Here is a 15795-nt window from a genome sequence, read left to right as displayed (position 1 = left end):
GGTAGCCATAGACTATTTCACCAAGTGGGTCAAAGCAGCTTCATATGCAAACGTCACAAGACAAGTTGTCGTCAGGTTTATCAAGAATCACATCATCTGTCGCTACGGCATTCCTAGCAAGATAATCACTGACAATGGGTCAAATTTGAATAACAAAATGATGAAGGAACTTTGTGAAGAATTCAAGATTGAACATCACAAGTCATCTCCTTACAGACCAAAGATGAATGGAGCTGTAGAAGCAGCTAACAAAAACATCAAGAAAATCATTCAGAAGATGGTCATCACTTACAAAGATTGGCATGAAATGCTCCCGTTTGCTCTTCACGATTACCGTACATCTGTACGTACTTTGAATGGAGCAACTCCTTTCTCCCTTGTATATGGCATGGAGGCAGTCCTACCCATAGAGGTTGAGATCCCATCAATGAGAGTCTTGATGGAGGCAAAATTAACAGAAGCCGAGTGGTGTCAAAGAAGATTCGATGAGTTGAACTTAATCGAAGAAAAGCGCATGACAGCTTTATGCCACGGATAGCTTTATCAACAAAGAATGAAGAAAGCTTTCGACAAAAAGGTTCGACCTCGCACAATCAAAGAAGGCGACCTTGTACTAAAAAAGGTTCAATCTTTTCTCACAGATTCGAGAGGCAAGTGGACTCCCAATTATGACGGCCCATACGTGGTCAAGAGAGCTTTCTCGGGAGGAGCCTTAATACTCACGACTATGGATGGAGAAGAATTCACCCGTCCTGTGAACATCGACGCAGTCAAGAAATACTTTGCCTAAATAAAAAAAAACAGCTCGCTAAGTTGAAAACTCGCAAAGAGCGACTTAGGCAAAAAAGAGCGTCTCGGTGGGTCGAAAACTCGAAAGGGCGATTCAGGCAAAAATTAGAGACATAAAAATATATAATCAATCCCGGTAGACTTAAAACCCGAAAGGGGTAGTTTACGAAAAAGTTAGGGATATATGGCAAGTAACTGTGTTCAGGAAATACTTGATCATTCGAAGTCCATAGCGGAGTATTCATCATCAGTAGGTCATCTTTTACGAAGCACGAATACAGCGCAACTCAGAGTGGAAGGGAAAGATAATGGTCATCACGTTTTAACGTAGTCCTTTTCCCAAAAATTACCAATTTCCAACTTTGTAAATACTCTATGGGATCAAGCCTTTGGCTGGTCACCGTTCCATAAATAATAATTTGAGCTTTGTGCCTTTTCTTTGCAATCGAGTCTTATTCAGTTTCTTAAAATGTGTTTTAAGTTTAAACAGTCATTTTCTTGAAATAAATGTTTTCATAAAATAAAATGAATTTACTTGCAAAATAAAGGTGAAATTTCTTTCTGAGGATTACAAACAATAGGAAGAATGCAAACGGTTGCTCCGAAAATGGTTGAGACTCCGGGAACAAATTTCCCCATGAGATCGCTTTGCGAACATCTCCCAATGATGGACCTTCACTTCAATTCATATCACTCAAAACAGCGGGCAACTGATAATGAGGTATCCCCAATAGAGTGCAAAGTACAAATTCCAAGAAGAAGACATCTTCTGATCAACAAAAATTCAAGTCGTATCACAGGATTTCACATCCGCGAAAATTCTATTGCACATTCACTTTACATTTTATAATCATCATAATATTCATGCATACTGCACACATCATAAATGCATAAGTTAACATGGTCCAGTTAGGCTTTCATCCTATTATTGCTCGAATCACTTGGACATTTGCTCAAGTTTCCCCTACGAGTTGTGAAAGAACCTTCCTCTTCGTGATGACGGTTCATACACAAGGATTCACCAGCAAGTCAACAAGCGATAATCTCCCTCAAAGAGATAGTTTGTTCACTACTGTTGTTATTCCCGAGCAAAGTCGACAAGTGGTAGTCTTCCTCATAAAGATAGTTTGTCCACTTTTGGGATTCCCCAACCAGGATTCTCCAACAGGTCGATAGTTGGAAATCTTCTCCGGAAGATAGTTTGTCCACTTTCGAATCTCCCCAGCGGAGATAACGGATGGCAGTCTTCTTCACGAAGACAGTTCGTTTAAGGTTCCTTACTTAAAGTCAGCAAATGGCAGTCTCTTTCAGTAGAAGACAGTTTGCTCACTTTTTCCTAAGACGGGTCAACGAATGGCAGTCTCTTTCGCAGAAGACAGTTTATTCCGCTTAAGGATCTCTCAACAGGGTTGGCAAATGACAGTCTCTTTCAACAGAAGACAGTTTGTTCCCCTAGAGATAATGAATGGCAGTCTTCTTCATGAAGACAGTTCGTTTAAGAATTCTTTATTTAAAGTCAGCAAATGGCAGTCTCTTTCAACAGAAGACAGTTTGCTCAATTTCTCCCAAGCGGAGGTAACGAATGGCAGTCTTCTTCATGAAGACAGTTCGTTTCAGGATTCTTTATTAAAGTTGAGCGAATGGCAGTGTCTTTTAGCCGAAGACAATTCACTCACTTTTTTCAGCAGATGACGAATGGCAGCCTTCTCTACGAAGACAGTTCGTTTCGCTTAAAGATTCTTCAGCAAAGTCAGCAAATGGCAGTCTCTTTCAGCAGAAGACAGTTTGCACACTTTCTCCCAAGCGGAGATAACGAATGGCAGTCTTCTTCACGAAGACAGTTCGTTTAAGGTTCCTTATGCAAAGTCAGCAAATGGCAGTCTCTTTCAGCAGAAGACAGTTTGCTCACTTTCTCCTAAGTCGCCGGGTCAACGAATGGCAGTCTCTTTTGCAGAAGACAGTTCGTTCTGCTTAAGGATTCCTCAGCAAGGTTAACAAATGGTAGTCTCTTTCAGCAGAAGACAGTTTGTTCCCCTAGCGATTGGCAAATGGCAGTCTTTCCCAAGGAAAGATTGTTTTTCTGTTTAATACCCAAGGAATCAATAAATGGAAGTTTCTTTGCAAGAAACAGTTTGTCTGCTTCCGAGATGTTTCATCCCTATTAGGGTCAACAAATGGCAGTTTTCCTCCTAGGAAAACAGTTTGTTAATTTCCCAGCGGAGTCAATGAATGGCAGTTTTCTTCAAAAAGATAGTTCAGATTCCTCAGCAGAATTGACAAATGGCAGTTTTCCTACTAGAAAGCAGTTTGTTAATCCCCCCAGCATAAGTCGATGAATGGCAGTTTTCGTCCCAAAAACAGTTCGTCCACTTTCAAGCAAAGTCATTAGCTCCTCAAAAGGATGCACGATCATATGGCATTCCTTCGAAGACGTCACATTTAAGAAAAGTATGATAAAGTTTCTTGTCATCCGTCAAATGGCATCTCTCCAACGGACGCTGGTGAGAAGTTTGATGAGGAAACAAACCTTTGGAGATTTTTCTCTTTATCTGAGATATCGTCCAAAATCACAAATGAGACCAGTTTCGCGATAGGACAGCCGAAACAAAGGGAAGTTTGTTACCTTTTTCTAAGTATCAACACTTGGTCAAAGAAGATGGATTGTGCACTCTACATTGCCATCCATTCACCAGAATTTGCATAAGCACATTTCTACAGGAGTTTGTCTCCCTATCCCCCGCATAATGCGACAACGGGATCAAGTCATGCACAAGGATTTTATTATCACCGCAACATCTCGAGGACGCCCAAAATTCGGGCATTCTTTGGTATTTAAGTCTCTTTCACTCAGGAGAGATCGAGATATCAATCCCTCTCCCTCTAGTTGAAAGAAACTTAAATAGGGGCATATGTCATACCCTAATTTGGACCCCCCTGAGATGTCATACTTTCAGGCTTTTCATCAAAATCAAAACAGATACTCAGAACAGTCACTTATTCATCTGGTGCTTAATCGAAGGTGTTCAGAAACAAAAGAGCTTAGGCAAAGGATCAATCAATAAAAGGGATGGTCTCCAACACAAACATAGGACTCAAAAAAACTTCATTCTATTCACCTATGATTGATTAGACACCCATCACCTGGACCCAAGTTTTCTTACTTCACCAGTCTAGGGTTTTGAGCCCATCAAGGACTAAAATCAGGGATCATATTTGGGAAACCCTAGAAAGCTCCAAGGCATCACTCAAAGGCTTCAATCATCTTCAACTAGAATATATGACAGTATCCATAAGACATTACACTTCAATTCAAGGTCTACAGTCATCAATTTCATCTGGTCGACAATTAGGGTTTTTACCCTAATTCACTTGGATAGTTGACTTTTAATCAGGACATGGATCCAAAACTCAAAACATGGTTCAAGAACTTCCATTACCTCAATATAATCCATTCACATCACTCATTTGAGGAATAAAACTTGATTCATCACAAAAGTCCAAGATTTCACTTCATTAGGAAAAAGTCAACTGTACAAGATTATCTTTGACTTTTAGGATTTTTGGCCAAACCATGACTTTTTATGATCAATATCATCAATATATGATTATTAGAGTCATTTGGAAAAAGAAACTCAAGAAAATTCATCATGGATCAAAAAGTCAGGAATTAGTGTTTTTAAGGGCATTATGGGAACTCAAAATTTCACCTACACAACTCAAAAAACTTCTAACATGAAAGTTGTAGATCTTGCAAAATAAAACAACATCTTACATAGAAACTTTTTCAAAAGATCAATCATTTGAGAGATTTAGGATTTGGAAGCTATAGGCCTTAAAAAACTTAGAAATTTTTTCTAAGTGTTTTTGACCTAGTTTTCTTCCAACTTTGGGCTGCTTTTTCAAAATTTTCCCAAATGATTCTGAAGAAACCCCAAACTAATGAGTTGAATTAGATGTTTAGGGCTTTCCAAATTGCGCTCAACCTCCTCCAAATTCATTTTGAGCTAGGAGTTATGCTTGTTCAAAGTTGGCCTCATGGAGTAAAATTATAGGTCATGTACAATTTGAAACTTTGCAACTTTGTGCAAATAGCTTCACTAAGTGATGTTACACGACCCATAATACATCTGCAAGCATACCATACATCCATTTTCATCATTGCATAAGGATTGAAGAATATTCCCAAAAACAAAGGCATGTGATTATGTAATGATTACATTTGGGAATTTATGGCAAATTGATGAATCACCAAAGGAATCTCTTCCCAACCAATTGGAGCTCACTTCTGCATCAGAATTGTCCCCTAAGATCAAGCAAATTCGATGGCTAGGGAGTGGTATCAAAGAGCTAACCATTGCACTTGGAATATTCTTTGAATTCCTTCATGGCCAAGAAACCAAAATCACTTCTCTAAGCAAGCTTACTATCTCCAATTGCTCTGAACATTTTGCCTATAAATACAAGTGCATACCTCAGTATCAAACACACCAAAGCAACTCAATTCCTTGATTTCTCCATCTCTCTCTCTCTCGTGCTTATGGTTTTTCAAAGTTCTTTGGCAAGAAGAATCGTTTTCTTCAAACCAGAGCTCTTCTTTGATAAGTAAGCATTCTAACATCTCAAAGAGGTTCATTGGAGTTGATCCAAACATCTGGATCACTTCTGTAGGTGGGAGAACACCATTGTTGCTTTCATTTTGGAGCCTGTGCAGTTAGAGGTCCATAGAGCAATTCAGAAGGTGTCAAGCTAGCCAAAGCATCCAGGCACGTTCCTTAGGTGATAGTGAAGCTATCCAGATGCCTGCAGCACATCTGTAATCATAGAATCACCAACCTCCATGTTCACTTGAAGCTCAAATAGAAGGTGTCGAGTAGAGCAATCCTGGAGCATTCAATGAGCAATAAGTATCCAGTTAGCATCACTGAGTTCCAAGGAAGCTTTTAGGATCATTCACACAAGCCTAGGTGTTCTCCATCATCCTCACGACCTCCATTTTCAAAGGTATTTTTTCAAACCCTAACTCACTTATTCAAGTACTTTTTCTTATAAAGCTCGATACCAGTTCATTCAGTGTCCTTAGAGGATAAAAAGCCCTCTACTCTCATGCACTTATTCATCAGCATCATCATTTAATTTTGTTTTTGAATTTTAGGGTTCTTCACGTATTTTGTTTAATTCAGTAGATATAGTTAATATAAATTTATGTTAGTTATATATCTGGAATCGTCAGTGAATTTAGAGCAAGTTTGATCTTTACATCTTTGCAAATGGTTGAGAATTGAGAGAGTTCAGAATTTCAAAAATATGAGAGCTTGAGGTTGAAGATGACAATGGTGGTGGCGCGCAAAATTCAAATCCAAGGTTAGAGTTTATTTTATTTTGAGTGGTAGGTGTTTCATAAACGACTAAATCGTTATAGCCTAGTGGTAAAGAGAGTTTGTGTGTTGCGCGTGCCCAAGGTCTGGGGTTCGAATCCCCCTCGCCCCAGACCTTTTGATTTTATTTCTTTTTTTGTTCTATGCACTTGAATAACATATGTATTGCAATGGAGTCACTCCTTTGACACCAAGCGCGCGTTGGCCTAGTGGTGTTGTTTTGAGTAGTTGATTGCAAGGGCGTGGGTTCAAACCATGGTGAGACCAAAGCATCTTTTTTATCACTATTTTCTTTAATTTTCTTCACAAATTCAACCAATTAACTCACCTATCAAATTAAATCATTTTCACTTCATTTTTCACACACTTATCATTTAATATATCTATTTTATGAAAAAACCAAAAAATCACAAAAATATTATTTATTTGATATATATTTTTTAGGTTTAAAATAACATGTTTTTAAGTATTTTAAATATAGTTTTCTTTTGATTTTCAAAACCTAATCTCTTGTAAATATTTTTGTGATAAAACCCTAATCATGTAGGTCTTAATTAGGTGTAGACTTTGTCTAAACCCTAATTAAGTTGACTTTTGTCAATTTTCAAAACTGTTTTCAAACCTTAATTAAACAGACGACTAAGGTTTTCAGACAACAAAAACCTTGTGTCATTTCAAATCTTCCAACTGTTTCTTTTAAAAAAACAGTACTACAAAGTACTGGGCCTCTAATAGAGTGTAAGTCCCAACACTTTTTTTTTTCTTTTCATAATTTGTTTTCAAAAACTGTATTTACAAAATCTTCTTTCTGTTTTCAAAACATTCTTCTGGTATTTGAAGGGCATTATTCTCGGTGAAACTCTTCAGATACCTATGTGACCTATGTCCATCTTCACTTCTTCTGTTTTCAAAAACCTTTAACTGTTTATCATAAATATTCAACTGTTATCAATAAAATTGTTGGTAAGGCTTTGTACATACTTCTTCAAAGGCCTCCACTCCATCCAGGTTAGGCTTTATAGCTTTCAATTTACAGTCTTTATTTAAATTACTGTCAAATATAGAACTGTTTATATATTGTTTAGAACTACGTCTGAGTGTAAACCTTAGGACGGTTAAACTATATATATTATAGGAACATGGCCTAGGATTGAGAATGTCTTCCCGGTGAAGGCTCTTTCCTAATTAGAAATATGTAGTTCAAACCCTCAAGATGAATTATTCCCGGTGAAACATCTTGAAAAAGCCTTAGAACCCAAACTAGGACACATCCACCTAAAGAGGAATTATTCCCGGTGAAACCTCTTACCCATTTGCTTAAAGCCAAAATAAGTTCAAAACCACATAGCTTTCTCTTGTGCTATAACAAGGACCCTCGATTAGCCTCCTCTTGGGCTTTGTACAAGGACCCACAGGCTTCTTAAAAGCATTTCCAGCTTACTCTTGAGCTTGTATACAAGGACCCATCAGGTTTCTTATAAACATAGGAACAGGTCTTTAGTCACCTTTTAGCCTATCCTGGTGAGTTTCTTCCATTCTTTTAACCAGACTTTAAACAAGCTAAGATTGTCTCAATCTCATATTGAGTACACCTTTTGGAATGAGAGACATGGACAGTCTCTGTCACCCTTATCTTCATTAATTTCCTTAGCAGAGTCTAGGACCCATAGTTATCTATCCTCAGTCAGTGTCAGCCTTAATCTTGGGCTTTAAACAAGAAGTCTTAATTAGATAATATTTCTGCTATCATTCAAAATCCCTGGAAAGGGTTAGCCTCCAAAAAAATCAGTCTTTTAATAGATAAATCCTCCAGCAGAAGAGTAAAACTCCCCAAAGAGTCAGCCTCAACCTTAGGCCTCATACAAGGCATGAAATAATAGCTTCCCTAAGTAGAATTAGCCACAATTCTGGGCTTTGTACAGAACACCAAATAAAATCCATCAAAGAAATACTCTCCAGCTAGAGTCAGACTCAATTCTGGGCTTTGTACAGAACACAAAAACTTCTTAGTTTAAGTCAATCCCCAGTAAAATTATCTCCCAGAGTCAATAATAAAAACAATCAAAAAGCCTCAAGCTCGGGCCTCATATAAGCCAGCTAAAAATCAAATCTTTCAAACAGTAGGTAGACATAGCTTATCTCTATAGAAAGATATATCTCCTATCTCACCACATTCAAACAAACAAACATTTCAATTTTTATTTTAATTTCAATTTTAAACATTCTCCCATTTAGGACTTTGAAAGGCATGCCCTGAGGCAAACAAACCCAGACTTGTACACTTTCCTTAATTTGGATGAGAATCCTTCTTTCATTCAAGAGGCATGTTGGCTGTCATACTTGATCAACCAAGTAGGCTCCCTCTCTTAATGAAATGAATTCAGCTTTTCTGTCACTTTAAAATGTTTGTGGTGGAATAGTAGAAATACCTCTCTATAAAGATGATTTCATGTCTCTTTATCGTAAACAGAGATTCAATTCAAAGCTTCAACCTTGAGCTTCAAGCAAGGCACTAAAAATATATTAATCTCCCTAATTAGTTATGCGAACTACAGAAAGCTCTAACTTCCATTAGGGATATGTAGTCATGAAGTTCACAAGGAATCTCAGCGAGCTAATAAAAATACCAAAAATAGTCAGTCTGTTTGTCTTTCTTTTAAATCAATTCAATTCCTTCTCCTAACACAAAGGAGAAACTTTCCCAATAATAAGCAACAAACACAAACACATAGACACAGAAAAGGTTCCCGTAGAGTACTACGTATATGTAGGGTGCTTAAACTCTTCCCTATGTATAACCGACCTCCCGGACTCCAGAATTTCTAGTCTAGGTGAATCCCCACACTTAGCAAAATCCTAGGGTTTATTTGAGATCTTTTTCCCCTTTCCTACTCGTAGGATAATTAAAAAGTTCGTGTGATATCATAGGAAGAACTGAAACAAAATTCATCCCGCCCCGGGCGCTTCCTCCTTCCAAATTTCGAGTGAAGGGTCTAGCGTGCCGTCCTCCCAAGTGAAACGGGGAAGTAAAAAAAACGACACCACAGGTAACATCTCATGCCAATCCTTGTAAGTCACTGTCATCTTCTGTACTATCTTCTTTATGTTCTTGTTGGCGGCTTCCACTACGCCATTCATCTTTGGTCTATAAGGGGAAGAGTTGTGATGCTTGATCTTGAACTGTGTGCAGAGTTCGATAATTATCTTGTTATTCAGGTTGGTACCATTGTCTGTAATAATCCTCTCAGGGATGCCATACCGACAGATGAGGTTGTGCTTGATGAATCGGGTCACCACATTCTTGGTAACAAAAGCAAATAAAGTAGCTTCTACCCATTTAGTGAAGTGATCAATGGCCACGAGGATGAAGCGATGTCTGTTGGAAACAGTAGGTTTGATTTCCCCGATCATATTAATGCCCCACGTTGCAAAAGGCCTGGGAGAATTCAGAACGTTTAGTGGAACTGGAGGTACATGTACTTTGTCAGTGTAGATCTGGCACTTGTGACAAGTTCTAGAATGCTGATGGCAGTCAGTTTCCATAGTGGGCCAGTAATAACCCGCTCTTAGGATCTTTTTAGCCATAGTGTGTCCACTAGAGTGAGTTCCAAAGATACCGTCATGCATGTCTTCCATAATCTCTTCTGGTTCCTTCTTATTCACACAACGAAGCAGAGTTGAGTCATGATTGCGCTTGTATAAGATTTCGTTGCTCAGAAAGAACTTGGAAGCAAATCTTCTTAAGAACTTCTTGTCATTGATAGATGACCCTTTAGGGTATTCCCGTGCTTCAAGATATCTCTTTACTTCATAAAACCAAGTTCTTTCCTCGACCTCTTCAGTAGATATCTCGTAACAGTATGCCGGTTCATCATATCTTTCAATAATAACCATAGCAGCCTCATTGTCCCATCTGACCTTGAACATGGATGACATGGTAGCTAATGCGTCTGCCAATTGATTCTCTTCTCGGGGAATGTGTTCAAAAGTAATCTTTTCGAAGTAGGGAATCAAAGATAACACCAAATCCTTGTAAGGCATGAGATTATGATGCTTTGTGTCCCATTCTCCTTTGATTTGACTAATCACTAGGGCAGAATCCCCCATATACTTCCAAGAATTTGATTCTTAAGTCAATAGCAGCTCTGAGACCTAAGATACATGCTTCATACTTAGCCATATTGTTGGTACAATCGAAACATAGTCTTGCGGTAAACGGAGTGTGTCCACCTGCTGGAGAGATAATCACAAAGCCAATACCATTACAAAGTGCATTCGAAGCTCCGTCAAAAACTATGGTCCATCGGGATCCTAGTTCAGGTCCTTCATCCGGACCAGGTTATTCACAATCAGTAACAAGCATAACATCCTCATCTGGAAATTCAAAACTCATAGATTGATAGTCATCTACAACTTGTTGAGCTAAGTGGTCTGCCACCACACTTCCTTTGATTGCTTTTTGTGTTGTGTATTGAATGTCATATTTTGTTAGTATCATCTGCCATCTTGCTATTCGTCTGGAGAGGGCGGGTTTCTCAAACACATACTTGATGGGATCCATTTTGGAGATCAATAAAGTGGTATGGTTTAACATATACTATCTTAGTCGGTGAGCAGCCCATGCCAAAGCGCAACAAGTTTTCTCGAGCAGTGAATATTTTGTTTCACAGTTGGTAAACTTTTTGCTAAGGTAGTATATTGCATGCTCTTTTCGACCAGACTCGTCATGTTGCCCCAATACACACCCCATTGAATTCTCCAACACTGTTAAGTACATAATTAGAGGTCTTCCTTCAATTGGTGGTATCATAATCGGAGGCTCCTGAAGGTACTTCTTGATCTTGTCAAAGGCTTCTTGACATTGGTCATTCCATTTTACAGCTTGATCTTTCCTCGGTAACTTGAATATCGGCTCACAAGTCGCGGTCAGATAGGAAATAAATCTGGCAATGTAATTCAAACATCCCAAGAATCCTCTAACTTCTTTCTCATTTCGTGGAGCCGGCATCTCTTGTATGGATTTTACTTTTGCAGGGTCGACTTCAATACCTCTACTGCTAACAACGAATCCTAGTAGCTTACCAGACCTCACCCCAAAAGTACACTTGTTTGGATTCAATCTCAACTTGTATTTCTTCAACCTATCAAACAGTTTCTCCAGGTGGACCAGTTGTTCTTCTTCAGTGTTGGATTTCGCAATCATATCATCAACATAGACCTCTATTTCTTTGTGAATCATATCATAAAACAGAGCTACCATTGCACGTTGATACGTTGCCCCTGCATTCTTCAACCCAAACGGCATGACTTTGTAGCAAAAGGTGCCCCAAGGAGTAGTAAAGGTTGTCTTTTCCATAACTTCGGGTGCCATCTTAATCTGGTTATATCCTGAGAAACCATCCATGAAGGAAAACACTTTGCACTGGGCAGTACTATCAACTAGGATATCAATATGTGGTAGAGGAAAATCGTCTTTGGGGCTTGCTCGATTCAAATCTTTGTAGTCTACACACACTCTGACCTTTCCATCTTTCTTAGGTACCGGGACTATATTAGCAATCCATGGTGGATAGCTCACAACCTTCAAGAAATCAGCATTGAACTGTTTCTCAACCTCTTCTTTTATCTTTTAAGCCATGTCAGGCCTGCTTCTTCGTAACTTCTGCTTAACCGGAGGACTATTTTCTTTGATAGGTAGACGGTGAACTACAATGTCAGTTCGAGCCCAGGCATTCTTCGTAAGACCAAGCAAATATCTCAACATTGTCTCGTAGCATCTGTATCAATCTATGTTTGACACCCTCCTCTAGCTCAGCCCCTATCTTGATTTTTTTCTTTTCTTCGTCGGTACCTACATTCACAACCTCAATTGGTTCTTTGTGCGGCTGTATAGTCTTTTCTTCTTGCTCTAGCAGTCTGGCAAGTTCTTTGGGAACTTCGCAATCTTCCTCACCTTCATCCTCAGCTTGGTAGATCGGATTTTCAAAGTCATATTGTAGCAACCTGCTAAAAAATTTATGTTCAAACGGAATCGCCACCCACTTTATTTGGGCAAGTGAGAAACCCTTAAAGATTTGGGTAAGTAGGTAAATTAGGCAAAGGGAAGGTGTTAGGCGCCCTTTTCCTCCCTTGTACTCAAGGGGACCCATTTAATCTTTAGGTTTAGGTTTTATAAAAAAAGGTTTGACAATTGTTCACTAATAGATTTAAAAAAGGTTAGCCTTTGCCCAAAAGGGTAAATCTCGATTTTGATAAAACCATTGTCGATCGAGACAACAATAGCTGAATACCAAAAGGCATATAAACGAAATTGTAATAAAATTAATAGGCCTCAATGCATCATCATTGGCCAAAACAAGGATTTTAAAAAAAGAGCCTCATAGAAATCATTGGCCAAAATGGAAAAAAACCAAAGGTTTGTAAAAAATATATTGACAATAGAAAATATACTTTTTAATAAAAGGGCGGCCTCATACCAAAAGGTTTAATCATTGGCCAAAAAGGTAAACCCAAGGGACAAAGTCATTGTCAGATCGAGAGAACAATGACCAAAGGCCAAAAGCCATGTATAGTAAAAATAGAAATAGACCATTGTCAGATCGAGACAACAATGGCCATAAACCCCCTTTTTGGGGAGGCCTCATAAGTAATCATCGGCCAAAAATGTTTGAGTTTGTGATTGAGTTTGAATGATTTGAAATTGCGTTTGAGTGGTTTGAAAATTGCGTTTGAAGGGGAAAGGGTTTGTCGGTTGTTATCAGTTGATTGACAATGGCGGATTAGGGATGTTCAAGACAAACCCTCAAAGGGAGGAGAGAAAAAAGTTGTGTGAAAAACGTAGTTTTTGTGTGTGTGTGTGTGTGTGTGTGTGTGTGTGTGTGTGTGTGTGTGTGAATTTGTGAGAAAAAAAATACGTCAAAGTGAAAGAAGGTCCCCCTTTCAGGGTTGCCAAGACTACTTTTTATAGAGTTAGAGAATTAGGTTAAAATCTATAAGAGGAAATAACCCATATCCAAAAACCCAATTTGATATTTTATAAATTAGTAATAATAAAATAATAATAATTATCTAAATAAAAAATAAATAATGCTTAATCCAAAATGACCAAAATAGGTTAGAAATATTTAATTGATAATTAAATAAATTGTAAAAATTGACAAAAAACCCTAAGATAAAATAGATGGGCCAAACATTTCAAGATTCAGCCTAGTGAATTTCAATCACATCCCTTTTCCTTTGTATGCACCCCTTAGTCAATAATAATAACCATTTATATTTAAAATAGGTTGTGAGAATTAAAAAACCAAAATAAAATATGCAGGCCAAATGTTTGAGGCCCCAGTATCTACTAACAACACCTCTATTTTAATTCTAACCAATTTATAAGAGAATGGGTTTAACAATAGAGATGTTAAACCCCATGGCTCCTATTTTTTTGGTATATCCTTAAGGAATTAATTTTAACCAGACGTAAAACAATCGGGTAAATTTTGGGGTATGACACATATTTAGCAATAACAGAGTCGTTATCAATGGGATCCAGAGTGGATATGGATCTGTAGTGCATTGTGTGGGTGTGTGTAAGAACACATAGCTATAGAAGAGTAAAGAAAAATAAAAGCAAACACACAATTTGAATACGAAACGTCTGATGCTTTATTGAATGAAAATATGCTTATGAAATGATAAGCCCTAATAATGGACCGTTGTGCCCCGGGAAAGACACACGGCTTTAAAGTTTATTGTTTATTGAAATACATAAAGTAATACTAGGAAACGTAAAGGAAAAAACAAAACTAGAAATGGCAATTACTCTTGACTATAGGAGATAGAGACAATGTCTTCAGTCTTCCAGTTGTCCAGCCCTTTGTCAGGTGTAGGAAAGATCCACTTGTCCAGGTTGCAATCATCTTCATCTTCTCCTATGGCATTGACCCCTTTGCTGATGAAACGATATTTCAAACCTTCTGGACGAGAATTGTAACACCAGTAATCGCGTGAATTAATTTAATCGAATTGAATTGAATTAATCTGGATTTATGTAACTACGCGGTGATTAAAATAATAAAATTGGAATATATAGTAATGGGCCAGTGTTGTTATTAGTGAGAAGGGGGTGCAAGAAATAAGGCCTTTACTAAAGTTGTGTTGTGTTTTCATAAAACAAGAGTTTTATTGGAAGAAGAGAAACACAAGTGCATTTGGGAGAACACAGAGAACGTGAAAGTGCGACAGAGGAGAAGAAGAGGAAGAGAGCTTCGAAGATCCCAAACTCTAAGGTAAGGAGGGACTCTTCCGATTAACCTTTATTATCGGGTTGTAGATGATAGGATTGAGATTGGTATGTGACCGGTGAAATAGCAAGTGTACTATTTTTACCGATGTAGTAATAAGTGAATAAATTTTCCCAAGTATCAAACTCGCAGAGTGCGTAGGAATTATATGTTTCAGAATAGTGCAATGGAATAAAAAGTCATCGGGGTGTTTGAATTTGATTGTTTAATTGAAATAACAACTTAAGTAAAATAAAAGACTTAAATATTTTGACTAGTGAAAATATGCGGAGACAAGTTAGGATAGATGTATGAATCGCTTTGTAACGAAATAATTACCAATTGACAGATTAACTTAAGAAATTCTCAACTACCAATGCCGAACATTGATTTTTCCTAATTCCTTAGTGAAAAACTTCTTGAGATTAAAACCATCTTTTCATTCCTGATCACGATAATTTTATACCAAGATTCTATAAGACATAGTCCGGATATTATGATCGCTATTCATCAAACCCTTATTCCTAAGTGATTATCAGTGATAACGTTATGATTAAAAAGCATTGAGACGGTTTGTCAAACCAAATCCCAATCGTGAATCAACAAAATACTTTCCAATATAATGAAGCAATAAGAACTTTTAACCATAAACTGAATTTCATAAAGATAATCTGAAAATAAACGGTAAAGGTAATTCGTTACATCACATAATCCAGGGACATCACCCTAACAAGTAATAGTTTAGCTACTCATGGAAAGTGTCAAAATAACAGAATTTAAGGTTGAAAACATTACAATAAGATGAATCGGAATTGATCTTCAATCGCGGATGCTCTTGAAGATTTCCTCGCTTCAAACCCTAGTGCTCTCAATCCTTCTTTTCACGTTCTCCGACCGTCAAAAAGTCATTTTCTCCTTTCCAAACAGTGACTAAATATCTCTCATCAATTATTCTCCTCCGAAAAGTCCATAATGCCCTTCCTTAAGTGACTGATTCCAAGAGTTGAAAACAAAACTTTTTCTACGCGCACGTCTGACACGGTCGTGTCCCATGACACGGGTGGCCATGTCACAACTCTGTCTTCTTGGTTTTCAAATTTTCAAGTTCTCCTCTTCAGCAAGTGTGACACGGCCGTGTCACATGACACGGGTGGCCGTGTCACAGCTCTGTCTCACCAAAATTCACTTCTTCTTGTCTAGAATCGTGCCCTGTACAGCATAACTTTAAACACTACCAAACACTAGATCAAAAGCAATGGAAAAACAACAAAAACTAGAAAAGATAACACACCAAACTCAAATACGAAAATTAACAAAACTAAAAAGAACTAGATTGAAACAACTTAAAATACCACCGA

The sequence above is a fragment of the Vicia villosa genome, linkage group LG2 (genome assembly GCF_029867415.1).
Source record: "Vicia villosa cultivar HV-30 ecotype Madison, WI linkage group LG2, Vvil1.0, whole genome shotgun sequence".
NCBI lineage: Eukaryota > Viridiplantae > Streptophyta > Magnoliopsida > Fabales > Fabaceae > Vicia > Vicia villosa.
The sequence above is the reverse complement of the archived record's forward strand: the minus strand, read 5'-3'. Positions refer to the sequence as shown.